The 16,168-nt window shown below is 33.8% G+C and overlaps 1 long non-coding RNA gene across 1 annotated transcript in view; it reads left to right on the top strand.

The window, feature by feature from the left end:
* LOC121109890 overlaps window positions 1-7,568 on the top strand; it is a 59,526-nt gene extending 51,958 nt beyond the window's left edge. The window contains exon 6 of the long non-coding RNA XR_005857684.1: window positions 7,404-7,568. This is a non-coding gene — a long non-coding RNA (uncharacterized LOC121109890). The remainder of the gene's footprint in view (window positions 1-7,403) is intronic.
* Window positions 7,569-16,168: the final 8,600 nt, after the last annotated feature.

Below are 16,168 nucleotides of genomic sequence, written 5' to 3'. Positions count from 1 at the left end.
AGGTGGATTATATGTTAAGAAATAATTTCTCTATAAATGTGTCCTTTCCAAAACATGTGGCACTACTCATAATATGGAGGATTTATTGTATGGCGTTCTAAGAAAGCTAATAATAAAAGTACTTAAGATTTACTGTTACTGGAAGATTTTATTCTGTTTCGCTTTGCTTGATTTTATTGTTCTACACTTACACTTGGAAGAACATTTCCTTCCACGTTTAAAAGCTCCCAATTGAGTTTTGTCAAAATCAAGTAACAAATATGTTCCTCAACAAATGATTTTTTTTTCCTTAAATTTCTAGTAATGTAATTTATCTATTAATATAAAAGAATAAAGAAGGCCAGAAAAACTTGTGTTGATGAAATATGAGCTACTAGTTTAGTGATTCTAGATTCAAGCAGGGCACAACACTAATAATGATGTATGTACTTTTATTGTGGGTAGCTTGCCTGTAGTATCCTCTTAATCTTTTATGGGCATTTGCATTTCTGAATTAATCTTTGTCTTGTAACAAATTGAGAGCTGTATCTTTTTTGCTAGTGTGCTGTAGGCACTTACTCTAAATCCCCATTCAGAGTTCAGCCTATGACGCTAATGCTGCATAGTGGAAGAACATCCAGTTTCTGGATAACTGGGCAGAAATATTGGGTGGTCATGAAAATTAGAGATGGAATTTCTAAACTTCCTAAAACTTGTGGTTAGGATTGTTAAAAGAAAATATAGTAACATTAATGTTGATAAAGGAAAGTGCTTATCCTGGTTTCTAAACTTGAGAAATGCATTAATTTCAAAAGAGCTTAACATGAACTTCATATGTAGCACAGGACTTACAATTTAGAAACAAGTTTTTAGATTTTTTTATGAAGTTACCTCTGTGTCCACTCTAGATTATCACAGGTTAATCCTGTAGGAGAAGAGGAGTGAAGTAAAGTTCTGTTTTAATGCAGTTTTGATAAACCAGGGAGGCAAATATAGGCATTCTGAGTAAGAAGAAAAATAGGCTTGTTAAAAAAACTGATTACAACAGGCATTTTTAGTGGCTCTAATTGCAAGTGGAAAAAACAAACAAACAAACAAAACAACCGGAAATGTATAAAATAGCTGTTCATAGCTATTTTACTGTATATGAAACTATACTTAACTGACAATATATTTGGCACCTTAAGTAACAAAAAATGAGGTTATCTGTTTTATCTGCCAATGTAAGTTCAGGAAATATATATATATATATTTTTAGTTCACACATTTATTATATAAAGCCTCAAAATATATATATCCAGAATTGCATTCTTCTTTTAACTTCATTTTAAATGACTTTGCTAGCTCTTCTTTATTTGTATCACTATGCCATTATGTATTCTACACTTTTTCACTCTCATTTTCTCACTGTACTAGGTGTAGGGTTTTGATTAAAGCTCTTCATAGATGTTATTTCTTTCACTTCAGCATTATCCCTTCAGACCAATAATGGATAAACTTAAATCAGTAGGAGATCTATAATTGGCTTTGATCATGAGATCGAGTCCATAAAAAATTCTACGTAGTTGATAATGTGCAAAAAAGTTTTTGAGATTAAACTTCATATGACTATTGAACTTAAGAATTGACTTCCCTAATAAGAAATTATTTAGTCTAAGTACAACTAATTCTGTTGTATTTCGGAATTTCTCCTATAGTGACCTCTTTTCCCCTCACCTTAATTGCCCATCTGTCTGGGCGCACCTCACAGTTACCAAACTGCATCTATGAAAAGTGTGGGGTATCTAATGTCAAGCCACCCACAACATTTGATGTGGGAGACTGAATGCTTTTGAACAGTCTCTTAAATCTGTGTTTGAAAATAGTGTCAATGACATAGTTTAGTGGTCTTATCTTTCCACAACTAAGGGTTATCTCATCAAATAATTAAAATAAGATAAAAATGTGTATTGGATCAGACTTTGCCATTTTTGACTGTCAGTCATTTTGTGATAATCAGAATCAGCCATGTAGCTTGGTGATCCATCCAATACTAATTATCCATCTTTTCACGTTGATACTCTTCATGATGGTCCCCAAGCAACAAATTCAGAATGCGTGCTTTGTGCTCACTTGAGCCAGTTATCAGCAGTGGTATTCCCTCTGTCATAATGAACTCAGTTCATGTGAGATGGAAAACTAACCTTCTGATATTACATTCTGATGCTCCTAATGTATCTGGAAGCTCTGAGAAAGAATTGGAAGATCTAAGAGATAAAACTGCTAAATACAGTTCTCAAAGAAGGTCTTCCCCTTCAATCCAGAAAGTACTTACTGTCATTTGTTACAGGTCTATCACCTGAATAGGGAAGAGATTAAAAAATGAAAGTGCTGTTGCCTTACCTTGCTTTCTTGCAGCAGCCTGTAACGGAAATGAGCAGTGGAGACTAACTGCTTTGCATGGACTGTGGTTCCACAAAGAAATTGCTGGGAATCAGTTCCCACTGGGATGGAGTCATTGTTAATATGGAAGTCAAGACTTTGATGCAACTTATCACACTTGCTCAAGATCTTTGCTGAGCATGGTGCGTAATTGATGGATAATTGAAAGGTCTGGTAATTCTAGAGCCCAAATGGCAGCAACTGTTGCCAAATTATATAATCCTGTTACATTTGATCAGATGTTGATCAATCCCTATCTCTCTTGATTGAATGCCACTTCTGATTTTACAGCCATTTGACTAAAAACTTCATCTAAAATATTAGTCACACAATTCTTTTCTTTTCATGAATTTTCTTAGGAGCTCTTGGTACAGCAAGAACAACAGAAATGTTTGTTTTATTCCAGATGAATTCCTTCTTCCCCTTCTTTCCTTAGCTTTTTAAACCCTTTTTATTCTTCTCTCTGTCTGACATTTACACATCTTATTTGCTTTCTTTCTTTAAATATTCAACTTCTTTTCTCTTGCTCTGAATAATCTCTTTTATTCTCTTTTGTGATTTCTCTAGATTTTCTATTTAATTTGCTGTCTGCTTCTGGTTAATATCCTTCAAAATACACAGGAGGTCATTTTCAGTTTTACAGAATTTTTTTAGTGGGAAAGAAAACTGTTTTAACTGTATAATAATTCTTGAAATGCACTCCAGATCTGTAGCTGTGATTGTACTAAAAATTGAAGACATTTATCTCAGAAAAAAAGCAGCTGAAAGTATCTTGCTGTTGCCAGAAATGGAAATAAATCAAGTCAACAACTGAAAGTGCTACAAAAATATGTAGACAAACCATTTCTTTATTTCAGAAAAAATTAGCTAGAACAATAGAAGAAGAATATACTTTTATGAAGTTCCATGCAATTGTAAAATGGTTAACTAGCAAGTCTGTCCTGTAAGTTGTTATTAAAGGTACATATGGGAGAAGTACTTTCCTGGAATATTTGTAGAAAAGATAGTGTTGTGGATTAGCAAATTTACTAAAGCTTGATTCACATCCAGAAAAGCAACATTGTCTGTATCCTTTCAATAAACTTATATGTGAGTGGGATCAGTCTGTTAAGCTGCTGATCAGCCTGAGAGGCCTTTCATATGTTATTTTAGCATAACCAGTTAACTGTTGATTTTTCCTTCACTTTAGTAAGGTTTTTTCATAAATGTGTATTTGATCCTATCTCTTTCAGATGTTATAGATGATGATTGTATGAACACTTTCTTAATCTGGTGCGAACTAAAGGTAGTTTATGGCAAGTATACTACAGTACTGGATCTGTTGCCCAAAGCTGTAGTGAACTAATAAATGAGAGCCCTATAAACACTCTAACAAGTGCTACCTCCTCAGCACATTCTCTGGTCCATATAAAAAGTGAAAGCAGGTCTGTTTTGGCTATTGAGCAAGGCTGTGTACTGATGGCATGGCTTCAAGGCAAGGAAATGTTAACCAGTGCTGCTGTTACTGGCAATAAAGGCTCAATGGTAAATGGCAAAATGTTAGGGTGGTTCAGATTCTTATATAACAGCTTTGAGAATGGGAGCCTAAGGATGTTACTATCTGTTATACATTCCTCCTAGCAAAACAGCACTTCCTCCTACTATATTGCATTTAGTATTTTTTTATTTTGTATACTATAGGTACAGAATAAATTTCTGAAATGTTTTTCCATCTGTTTACATATAAAATGTGTTGACAAAAAATTACTGTTGGAAAGTTTTCCAGGCTCCTGAGCAGAAGCAGAAAAGTACTACAAAGAACAGACAAAATGGAGTTTACTTATGCATTCAGAACTTTAGAAGCCTGGCTTTCATTATGCTATTGCCTCTTACCTTTTATAGTTAATGTATATTTTCTAATTGAGTGAATCTTCATCTATATGATAAAAATACATGAATAAAGCTAAAAGATTTACCTTCAAAGTGTGATATCCAATTTTTTTTGTACTGTACTTGTGTACAGTACTGGTTTCTTTATAGATGAATTAAGTGGGCTAATATTTTTTTGTTTTGTTTCTAGCTGTGGAAGACCTTGAGACAGCAAATAACATTGCTCATGAAAGTCTTAGTTCTTAACAGGACCATGGGGCTTTAGCATGGACTATTTCATGCTTAGAAGGTTACAACATCTATGAAAGTCTGGTTTCATAATGACAGTAAAACTGAAGTTTTGAGAGCTTTCCATTGTGCTGAAGGACTTAAGGGAGCATTCAGAATAGTACCTTTGAGAGAACAAAATCAAGCCGAAACATTTTCAGGGCTGTATGAAGTGAGCCATAGTTGCTGAATGTAAGCTGATAAAATTGTATCTTAATACTTGAATTTGTTTGTTTTTAAAAAAAGTAATAAGTGTTTCCTCATAATATGTTGTTCCAGGTCAGTTGAAGATTCTGAAGGGCGCATTTGATATAAATGGTACATTGCAAATAATTCAGTACAACTTTAAAGAGTACATGAATATTTGCATTTTTTCTCCTCTTTCTTTCTTTGTGAGATGGGAAATACTGCTTCTATTGATAGAAGAATGGATTACTCTTAGTCAAGCAATGCATTTTAATTTTAAGAAGCCATGATTTTTCTCAGTAAGACTCTGTTTTAAAGCATGTATTCATTTAATTATCATTAGATTCTCATAAGAGAAACCTAGTGTTGGATATGGGATGTATCATTTCAATTCCTAATATTTTTACTATGTAGAGCTACTGTATTTCAGTATTTGCCTAATGGAGATATTAGCATTAGTTTGCAATACCGCTGTGAGAACATCAGGAAGATTTCTGAAAGTCAGAAGGTCATAAGTTATGAAATATGTATTTCTTTATGAACCAGTACTGTAGTTTACAGAACATTAATATCCATCAACTTATATCCATAAAAATATTTTCAAATAAAAATCAGAAAAAAATCAGACTAGTTTTGTGTTTCTACCATAGTTTTATATGTATTTTTGTGAGCTACAATGTTACATCTGTAAACCTGTGGCTTTTTCTTATTTTTTAATATACAATTCCTGATACAAAAGTGGTATTGGTTCTACAGGGGCCTTTTGAAATTCAGTTTCAAAATCTCAAGGATCCAGAACATATTCAACTTTCTGATACTGTATTTTTTTTTTCTAAGGAGCACAAATTTTATAGTATTTGAGGTTTACAGATTAGATTTAACATGGTCTCTATTAATATTCATGATTCCATTATCAGTGTGTTTAAGGAGTTTCATCTTTAGATTAAGACAAACTGAGATGAAAGAAACCTTACTTTTGAAAAATCCAAACTACCATGATACTCCTTTCACTTAACTTTGACTCTGCGGGAAATTACGGTTAGCTACACATGAATTAAAAATGCCTTTGGGCTTTATGTTTTACAGGCATCCTGATCCAAACATAGAGGAAGAGTAGGTCAGGACAGTGCAGCTCTGGACTTTAGTCTAACATTACTAAAACTCTACTTCTAAATGATAAAATTTGTCAATTTTTTTTCCCTCAGGACTTCATAGTGAAAGCATTTAGCAGTTCTGTAATGGATGATTAAATGGTTTCTTGCCGCAGATCAGCAAATAAACAAGCTTAATCATTTTTAGTGTAATCTCTAGCTCTGGATTCATGCTTGAAATTCTGTGTCTTGTTTTCTACATGGGAAAATCTTACATGATTCTTTAGTCAGTGCATGGTATGGTCATTAAGTGTATTCAGCTTTATCTGATTTTATTTATCAGAATGTAAAAAACAAATTTCTGCATCTGTCACCTCATGTCTGCAGTGAGCAGCAGAAGCTGTTGTGTTCCACTACATGCCTCCATGCTGCTTCCTATTAAACTTTTCATATTTTGCTCCTTCAAATTCAGAAAGTCTTCAAAGGAGAAGTTATGCACCGAGAATGTTTAAAAAAAAAAAAAAAAAAAGTAGAATAAAAGCCTCTTTCTTTTTAAGTTTCCTGGCATTTTTACTATAGGTAGGTGAAGAAATTATTCCTTCTGCTGGACTAACAATTCTATAGGTTAAAGCAAGCATTGTAGTTGCAGAGGGGGAATTCTATAGCTGAATATAAGTGTTTATATCTGTGTTCATAGCAGTGTATCACTTCAGGGCCAATGGTTAGCCATTTTTCTGCTGATCTACTAAAATTCAATCTCTTAAGATCTCTGAAACAGAGATGAACAGGGCATAACAATAATACCTGTGTAAAAGATTAGAAGACTTTGGTGGTAGGCTGCAGTTTAAATTTGGAATGCATCCTTTTATCTTTTGATTTTCATGCCATAAAATGTGATGTAAAGGAGGAAAAATGTGAACATTTTTAGTGAGAATATGCTGTCACTGTCAGGAATAATTTTCAATCTAATGGGTCCTGAAGAGGGAAAGTGTTACAGAATGGTTGAATGACCACTGGGATCATCTACTCTGATCTCCCTGCTTCAAGCATATTGCTTGAGATCACATCCAGGCAGGTTTTGACTACTTCCAGAGAAGGAGGTTTCACATCACCTCTGGGCAGATTTTTCCAGTGCTCAGTATGTCATAGTCTGATGTAGAACAATTAACACTAGATTTTTCCATGCTGATGGCTGTACTTATTTGTAAAAAATAATAATAATAAATAAATCAATGAAAACTATATGAAACAATTTTAATGATAAATAAAATTTCAAAATTACAGTTTGAAAACATATTTCAGCACTAGGCAAGACCAATTCTATCCAAAACCACTGTGCAAGGTCATACAACTAAAGAGATGTATTTAAAAAGTAAGGTGAAATAAATCAAAATATATTTAGCATGAGAACAAATTATACCCTTTCATATGTCTGCATTCTCTGTTTGTTTGCTTTTATTTTATTCACTGTTCAACATTATGTTTATTGTTCAGCTCATCTATAATTTTTTATATATAGCCATTTTACTGAATTTTGTTTTGGAAATCCTAGAATATTAATCACACTGCAATTTGCTGTCTTTGGTTTAGATGCTCTGCAAACAACGGTGATAACATCCAACAAGTCCAGCCTGATGTCTTCTTAGAAACAAACTGCCACCAGGAATATTACATGTATAGTAGCCTTCCAAAGAACAATTGCTACAAAGATCTGCTGCACAGTCTGAAATGAAAGTAGAAGATGGAATATCTAATTCCAAAGTAAGTGGGTTTTTTTTTTTTTTTTTTTTTGTATTGTTGGCTAGAATTGTTGTCTTACCTATTTTACCGTATTAATATTACATAATGTTGTAAGAAGAGGATGAACAAAGCATTGTCTAAGGAATTTTAGCTTCAAAATACTGCAGGATTTTTGTCAAGCATTCTGTTAAGAAGACTTGTGCTGAACACTCACATTTTGTCTAGTAGTATAGTAAGAAAAACCCTCCACACAGAAACTTCAGAAAATATAATTTTTGTTAACAGAGAAAATGGCCAAGGTTTCTCTGCTAAGGTAAATATCCTGCTTTGCACTTCCTTTCAGTGTGTATTTCGTATTAGTAGCCTTAAACTATCCTAGCTAAATTCCTTTAAACATTAACTACAGCTGAAGAAGATTGCTTATCATTTACCAGAGTTAATAATAATTGTTGTTTGCAACTGTGATGATTATAGTGTGTATAATACTAAATGAGCAATTTGTCCTCTGGTGGTAATTTAGAGAGAATTTAATATCTGTAGATACTTTAGGATTACAGATGAGCTTTCTCCTCACTCAAGGGCACAGACTTTGGTGGTATTTGACCTAGGCTGGATTCTCACTGTTTTAATACTTTGTAGCTACCTAGTTTGCAAGATGACTCCTAAGAGTGTTTTTGTGTTGTTTTTTTTGTGTGTTTTTTTTTAAGTGATGGTTAGGATGAATGGTTGGTTCGTTGTTTTTTGTTTGTTTGGCCTGTTTTTTTGCTAAGTGAGAAGAAAATTAGTCAAGCTGTTTTTGAGTAACAGGTCATTACCATAAATTTGAAGCTACTCTGTAAACATACTGATTGGCACAGTAAATATTCTATATAGATTGCAAGCTTTCTAGGGGCTGCTAAATGGTCTTCTGCAGAAGGGCAACAGGAATTACAGAATCACAAAACTGCAGAGGTTGGAAGGGACCTCAAGAGATCAAGCCCAATCTCCCTTCTAAATCAGGTACCCTACAATAGGCTGCACAGGTAAAGGGAATAACTCTGAGGTTCAAGCTTCAATTGAAGAACAAAGAGACATAAAGTGACAAGTACAAGGTACTACTGCATTCCTGTTCCTTTCATAAGGAAGTCACTGGTTTGAAGTGACAGCCAGTCAGCAACAGATGTCATAACAAGGAAACAGAAAACTCAAATAGATAATTCCTTCCCTGATTTCAGTGGATCTGTTCTTGGAAGTTGCAACTTTTGGGAAGTAGACATATCAATCTTGAATTATGAGAGTTTATCTGAAGAAGACATAGGCTATAGGCTACCCCAGATTATATTCCAAAAAATATCCACCTCACCAGTGGGTGGTTTGTGGTCCTGCGTTAGTTTAGCCCCGTTTTCAAATGTTAGCCCTCTCTATCCTGCACGTAATCTGGTGCACCTGATTTCATGGGATTTATTACACACAGATGTGCAGCCTAGTAACTTTGCAATTAACCAGGGTTATGTAAGGAGTAGGCTTATGATATGAAAGATGTCTTTGGAATGTCCCAGAGGTAATCCAGTGAAAAACTGGAATTATGTGAAGGAAGACAGACAAAGACTTCAAGAGAGTTTGAAGAGGTAAAAATTTAAGAGGGAAAACTGAACAGATTTTTTCAGCCAATAATACAGGTTTTGCACTAATGAGCTAATGGAAGGAGATTCTTATGTGGTTAATATGAAAATAAAAACAGATCGCATCGGGGAGTTGCATAAAAGTAGGAAGAAAAAAAAAAAAGCATTGCATCTCTTATTGCAATAATTTTCTTTTTCTGACACCACAACTTTCAGATCCATAAATCAGACATTTAAAAACTGAAATACCAAGATCTAAGATATCATCAGAAGTTAACACGTTTCTTGAGAAGAAATTACCAACATGATTTTGAAAACATTCTGTCCATCTCTGAAGTCATGCTGTAAGTTTTCATAAAAGGAGCAATATTTGTCGGTGGATTTCTTAGAGACTTCATGTTGTTACCCACTACTTACACATGTGCACAGGATTATTCAGCTAAAATAAATCTTACGATGTGTTTCTGTTCAGCCTATATATGCCTTCCAGATTTTTAAAACTTTCTATTATTAACATACACATGTGTTACTGTCTGTTTTGCTTGATGTTATCCATCTTCATTTGTGCTACTGTGATCCCTACTTGAATTTTCAGTGTCTTAAATCCTGGTGTATTTGTCTGTGCTCTGCTTTACAATATTGGTTTCTCACAAGCTGTTCTGCAACAATAAAAAGATAAGTGAGAGAGAACTTCAATCTTATGGATTGAAGTTAAAGATAGCTTCTAACTGAGAAGTGAGACTGAAAAAAATGTTATGGCTTAATTGTATCATTGAAGTTTGCTGAGTTGTGGAATTCTGACTTCTTGCAAATAGCTTTGAAGATATTATTTTTATTAATTGTAAAGCAGTCTTTAAAAGAATGAATTTATTAAGGGTTTATTTGGCAGTGTTATAGATCTTATGCTATGTAAAAATTCAGTTTCCCTTAGTCATCAACAAACTTTAGTGCTGAGGGCACTTCATCTATCTCACAGGTACATTGAAAAAAAGAAAGAAGGAAAATACAAATCTTTGAAATGCCTTAGAATCTCAGAATGAGAACCTAATGTGAAACTTCTGTCTGGAAATTACAAGGCCAGATGGTTGTATAAATCCCAGCAGAAAACATACATCTATACATTTTTTTTTCATAACTGGTTCTAATTGAAGAAGGATTTATTTAACCAACATAGCATATCATTTAGTGTCATTGCTATGAGACTGTGGCCTGTAGCTCTCTTAGTACTGTGTTCTCTGTCATTTGTAGAATGCAGTGGAAATCTTCATTTCTCTAACTGGATGTAGGATGACTGAATTTAAGTTGTTTTATATGAAAGGGTTATGAAGAACAGCGGAGGCATATAGCCAAGTAAAATTTATCAGTAAAAGTTCTTGCTATCAAACACTCAAATCTACTTACATTATCAATTTACCTGTCATACCTTTCCTTTCTACAACATAAAGAGGTTACCAAGAAAAAGCTTTAGTAAGATAATGGAAATAAGCAAGTTCACTTTATGGAAGAATGCTTCACACTTCTACCTTACTCTGTAAATCCACGGGAAAAAATAGACTTTTGAATACAAAGTCTATTGAAATTTGAACTCATGGAAACAATCAATTTCACTGTCTTCTTAAAATACCTGTAATCCTGACTTCAGAACAGGATGTGAAGATGTACAAAAATATTAGGACAAAAGATCATGAGATCTGTGGGCATGGACCTGGGGGTATTGATTGATGCTAGACTGAACATGAGCCAGCAGTGTGCCCAGGTGGCCAAGAAGTCCAATTGCATTCTGTCTTGTATCAGAAACAGTGTTGCCAGCAGGAGCAGGGAATTAATTGGCCCCCTGTACTCAGCACTGGTGAGGCCACACCTTGAGTACTGTGTACAGCTTTGGGCCTTTCACTGTAAGAAGGACATTGAGGCCCTGGAGTGTGTCCAGAGAGGGGCAACAAAGCTGGTGAGGGGTCTGGAGCACAGGCCTTATGAGGAGCGGCTGAAGGAGCTGGGATTGTTCAGTCTGGAGAAGAGGAGGCTCAGGGGTGACCTTATTGCTCTCTATAACTACCTGCAGGGAGGTTGTAGTGAGCTGGGGGTTGGCCTCTTCTCTCGTGTGACTGGTGATAGGACTAGAGGGAATGGCTTCAAGCTGCACCAGGGAAGGTTCAGGCTGGACGTTAGGAAATACTACTTCTCTGAAAGCGTGGTCAGGCACTGGAATGGGCTGCCCAGGGAGGTGGTGGAGTCACCGACCCTGGTGGTGTTCAAGGAACATTTGGATGTTGTGTTGAGGGACATGGGTTAGTGAGAACTATTGGTGATGGGTGAATGGTTGGACTGAATGATCCTGTGGGTTTTTTCCAGCCTTGGTGATTCTATGATTCTATGATTGTAGATTTTGTTTAAATCTACATGTCAAATGACTGAACGTACAGTCTGTAGATATTTTGTGTTTATTCTGGTTTATGCTTGCATCATATATATCTCAGATATACATGCAGTCTATATGTTGTACACATGTGTATCACATCTGTATAAATCAACATGAAGTTTTATACACTTGCAATCTGTAATTTTCTTTTAAAAACTGTGCTTCAGAATAATATTACTATCCATCAAACTTGGCATATTTCTTTTCTACAAACTTTGTTTTTTTCTGATGAACAAATAAACGTGGGCAATACTTTGCAATTCACTAGAACACACAATCATCTAGTATGATCCCTTCCTGAGAAAATGTAAGAAATGATGCTGCACTTACAAGTGATTTATATTATGGGAACATATATGAGCAACTTTTTTTTAGATATTTCTATATTAGTCTTTTAGTTTGAATCAGCATATTTGAAGGTATCTCCAAATTGTCCGTGATTACCTTGTTTTGGTTCACATCACAAAACAGTGTTTTGGACCAGGATTTGAATTATTAAATGAAATAAAACCTAAAAATGCAAACCAGGAATACACTAAATGAGTTCACGTTATAATGGGACAAGACTAGAGCTGACTCAGAATTATCCATTCCTCTCTGAACTTTATATTAATGTAATCCTGTCCTCAGTACAAACTGATTTTATTTTATTTTTTTACATATCTGTTTCTACTGGGAAACAGTATTATTTGCTAGTGTAGATATAAATTTAGCATTTGAAAATTACTTTTTCAATAGTGCTTCATGGGGATGGCAAATATCTATGGACCTTATTAAAAATATATTAATGCCAATAATTTTTTCAGGAAAGATATAGTAGTTTTGGTTTTCTCCCAGAACTTAAATTACGTGTAATGAAAATGGCACACACTGTTGATCTCCCACTAAAAAAAATATTTTCATCAACAAAGGTGACAATGTCACATAATAAGGTCCCAATACACCAATTTCTCATTTTTTTCTGGTTTTAAGGTTGAGGCTTTATTTTCAGTCTTTATTAAGAAATTAAAATCAGCACTATGCTGTAGAATTGTAAGGATTCATTTAGAAGAAATAGAAGACTAAAATCTGTATAGATTGAATACACTATTTTTTAAATCAGTGATTGTGTTGTCCTGTGATCCATAATCTGTATGTCAGCAGCATTATATTACAATATTGAAGTTCTCTCCCAGCATCAACATCTTCTGTACATTTAATTGCATTAGATGTCCCCAGACATTTCCAAGGAACATTTGGAGAGATCAGTGGCTTGATTTTTAGAAGGCACTGATTACTATGATCCAACAGTGTGTAATGTTCTTTATTTAACAAGAGTAAATTATACCATGTATATGTGAATTGCCTAGTTTATTTGTACAAATATATCTCAAATGTAAAATTTATTAGCACAAATTGTCTATTTTCAGTCTTCTGTCAAGAGAGTGAAATAGCTAACTTTAAATGATTTGATGGGATTAAAACTCCTCCATTTAATAGCATACAAAGTAGTCCTTTTAATGATGCAAGTTTTTACCTGCAAGTGGAACCAAAGCTTTCAAATTCTCTTTGTAGTTATTTTAACTATTCTTGTGTAGTGACAATGAATGAAATCAGTTCTGAATATGTTGTGCTAATCTGAGTAAACAGGATGAGTATGGAATTACAAAATTAAGACCAAATCTTTTATTTCCATGAAGTCGGTTAGAATGGAAATTACAAATATAGAGCTCATGTGAAGATGTAAATAATAGAAAAAAGAGTTCCAATAATCAAGTTAGTACAGGAGCTAGTGTAAGAAGACTGATGTGTCTGGATTAGGAAAGGTGATCATTATTTTTATCTGTAATTAAAATATTTGAGGAATTATTCATACAGGTCAAAGGCTTCAAACTGTTCAGCCCGCCTGATGGAAAAAAAATCTACCTTAGCTTGCATTCATAGCAAAGGAAACACACTGAGGAGTGAGCAATAGTTCCTGTTATTCTTTCAGAGGTATCAAGACCACCTTATTTCTTTGCAGCCCATTCCTCTATATTTTCATCCACTTTCACTCTGCTTTTTTTTCCTACAGTTACTGAGTCTTTGTTTTTTTTTTTTTGTTTTGTTTTTAAATTCAGTTTGCAGAGGAGCAGGTGCTCTTCTGAAAAATATGACACTTTCAATCTTTTTATGCTTAATTTTTTTTACCTTCATTACTCTACAAACTCTAGTTATTACAGTTGACACTTTGCATCTGTTTTTGTTTACAAGGAAATCTTGTGCCTCCATATAGTGAGACCACCATAACATACTTAAAAATGTAAGTGAAATTTCTACACCAGATTGACTTTATTTAAAATTAGTGTATTTTATTTACATGTTAATAATTTGTCTATTTATATATACATATAATATATATTATACATATATATATAACATATAATATATATAATAATATATAATATATATTATACTATATATTATTACATATTATATATTATATAATGTTATATATAACACTATATTAATATAATATATTAATAAATATATAATATTATAAAATATTATATACTATATATTATATACTATAATATATAATAATACTATATGTAATGTTATAATATGTTATATAATATAATGTTACATATATAATATATTCTATATGTTATATATTTATAGTTTATAATTACTTCGGTGTTCATAATAGCTTAAACTTTGTACCTGCCATTTCCCCCACTGTATTTTCATGATGTATATTTTGTATGCAGAACAAGAGTCTAAGGTATTATCAATCAATGTAACATCACATACTCCAAAAAACTGTAAGCAAACTTAATTATTATTAGCAAAAAAAAAAAAAAAAAAAAAAAAAGAAAGAAAAAAGAAAAAACACCTAAAGTATCAAGGAAATGAGTTTGTACATGTGTTGAATAACCTACATAATCAAATGTTCATAGCTCCATTAGGTTGTCATTCTAACTGTTGTACTTACTGTGTTCTGACATACAAGCAATTCCTTATTCACTTAATAGTCCATCCACTGAATCCATATCCCTCTAATTTAGAGATAAGAATGTGGTATAGGACCACATGAAGGGCCTTGAGAAAGTCCAGGCATATGTCACCAGTGGCTCTTTGTCCACTGGTGTCATCACTGTCATAGAAGGCCTTCAGATTAGTCAGGCATGATCTTCCCTTGTTGAAGCTGTACTGGCTGTCTCAGATCACATTCTTTTCCTGGTCTCATAGCATCAGCTTTTTAAATAGAAGGTTCCTGTGGGACAGAGTTATCCATATACCCATTCACTTTGCATGAGTATATATTTAGCATCTGTAGAAAGAGCTTTTATGCAGCTATGTGAAGATTCTAAATTGATAAGCATTTTTATTATACTGTGAGCAAATATTAAATGAACAAATATCTAACTAGTTACTTTTTAATTTAAATTTTTATTTTTATTTTCTTAATGAGCATTGTGAATGAAGACTGAGTGTGATGATTGAATTGGTATAGCTATTATACACGCTGCCTTCTGTGGACACTGCTGATCTTATTGTGCCTTCCTGTGACAAGATAGTTTACCATAATTTCCAAACACCTTTGAACATCAACAGCTTGTGAAAAATGACTAATAGCAAGCCTTATATTAGTTATATGTTGTATTTTTTTTTGAGTTTATTTTCCTGCTAAGGAGTTTCTGTTTACAAAGAAACTAGATACTGTTGTAGCTCATGTGAGTGTTGATTTAGTCAACCATTCCTCTACAATAATCAATGCCATGTGCTGTTGGAAGTATAAATAAGTAACTCAACGTGAAAGTAATTCCTTCTCTTTATCTCCATGGAAACTACAACAGCTACAAAGAACAGAATAACTCTATTTAAGAGAGCAAATTCTCAGCTACAAAGCACTATTTTTCAACATAGTGGCCACTATTAGCTATATATTTTTGCCAGTGATGAAGAAGAGCCTGCATTGTGCTCATAAGATAAATAAATAAATAAAATCTGTATGGCTGTCCAGAACTTGTTTTATCTTTCACATTGCTCTTGCAAGTGCTGAAATGCACCACCACCTCACTGTGCTCATGTCCACAGTTTGGTCTCTAGAAATGTTCGGCAAGCATCGATGAATGTCAATAGGTGTCATTTTTCTGCATAGAGACATTCAGTGACACAGCTTTGCTTCATATGCACTTCCATGTCAGACACCATTCTGTCAGACTGCCCCTCTGCTGCCTCCTGTTTCATGGCAACAAAATGTAATGGAATTTTTTTGGGAAGATTCAACCTCTGCTGCCATAACACTGCCTGCATCTGACATCGTGGGACAACATAATAAAATAGGAAGCATTACTTTCAGAGCAGCCCTCATATTTGAAAAGATAGATTTGTGGGCCTTATCCAAAACTGGCATAAATCTGCATTAACTTTTTCAAGATAATTGTTTTAGTGGTCCTTCAGAGTTTTAAATAACTGTGGCTCTTATTCATTTTATAGTAAGCCTGGTGCTTCATTTTAATGCCTCGATTTCTATGAGTGAGATGGATGAACAGTTTGTATCAGTACAGCAAGATATAGCATCAGTGTTGCTCAAGCACACTCATTTTTCATTAACAATCAAATGTAACTCA

This window comes from Gallus gallus, chromosome 2 (genome assembly GCF_016699485.2).
Source record: "Gallus gallus isolate bGalGal1 chromosome 2, bGalGal1.mat.broiler.GRCg7b, whole genome shotgun sequence".
In the NCBI taxonomy this organism is placed as follows: Eukaryota; Metazoa; Chordata; class Aves; order Galliformes; family Phasianidae; genus Gallus; species Gallus gallus.
The sequence above is the reverse complement of the archived record's forward strand: the minus strand, read 5'-3'. Positions and strand labels throughout refer to the sequence as shown.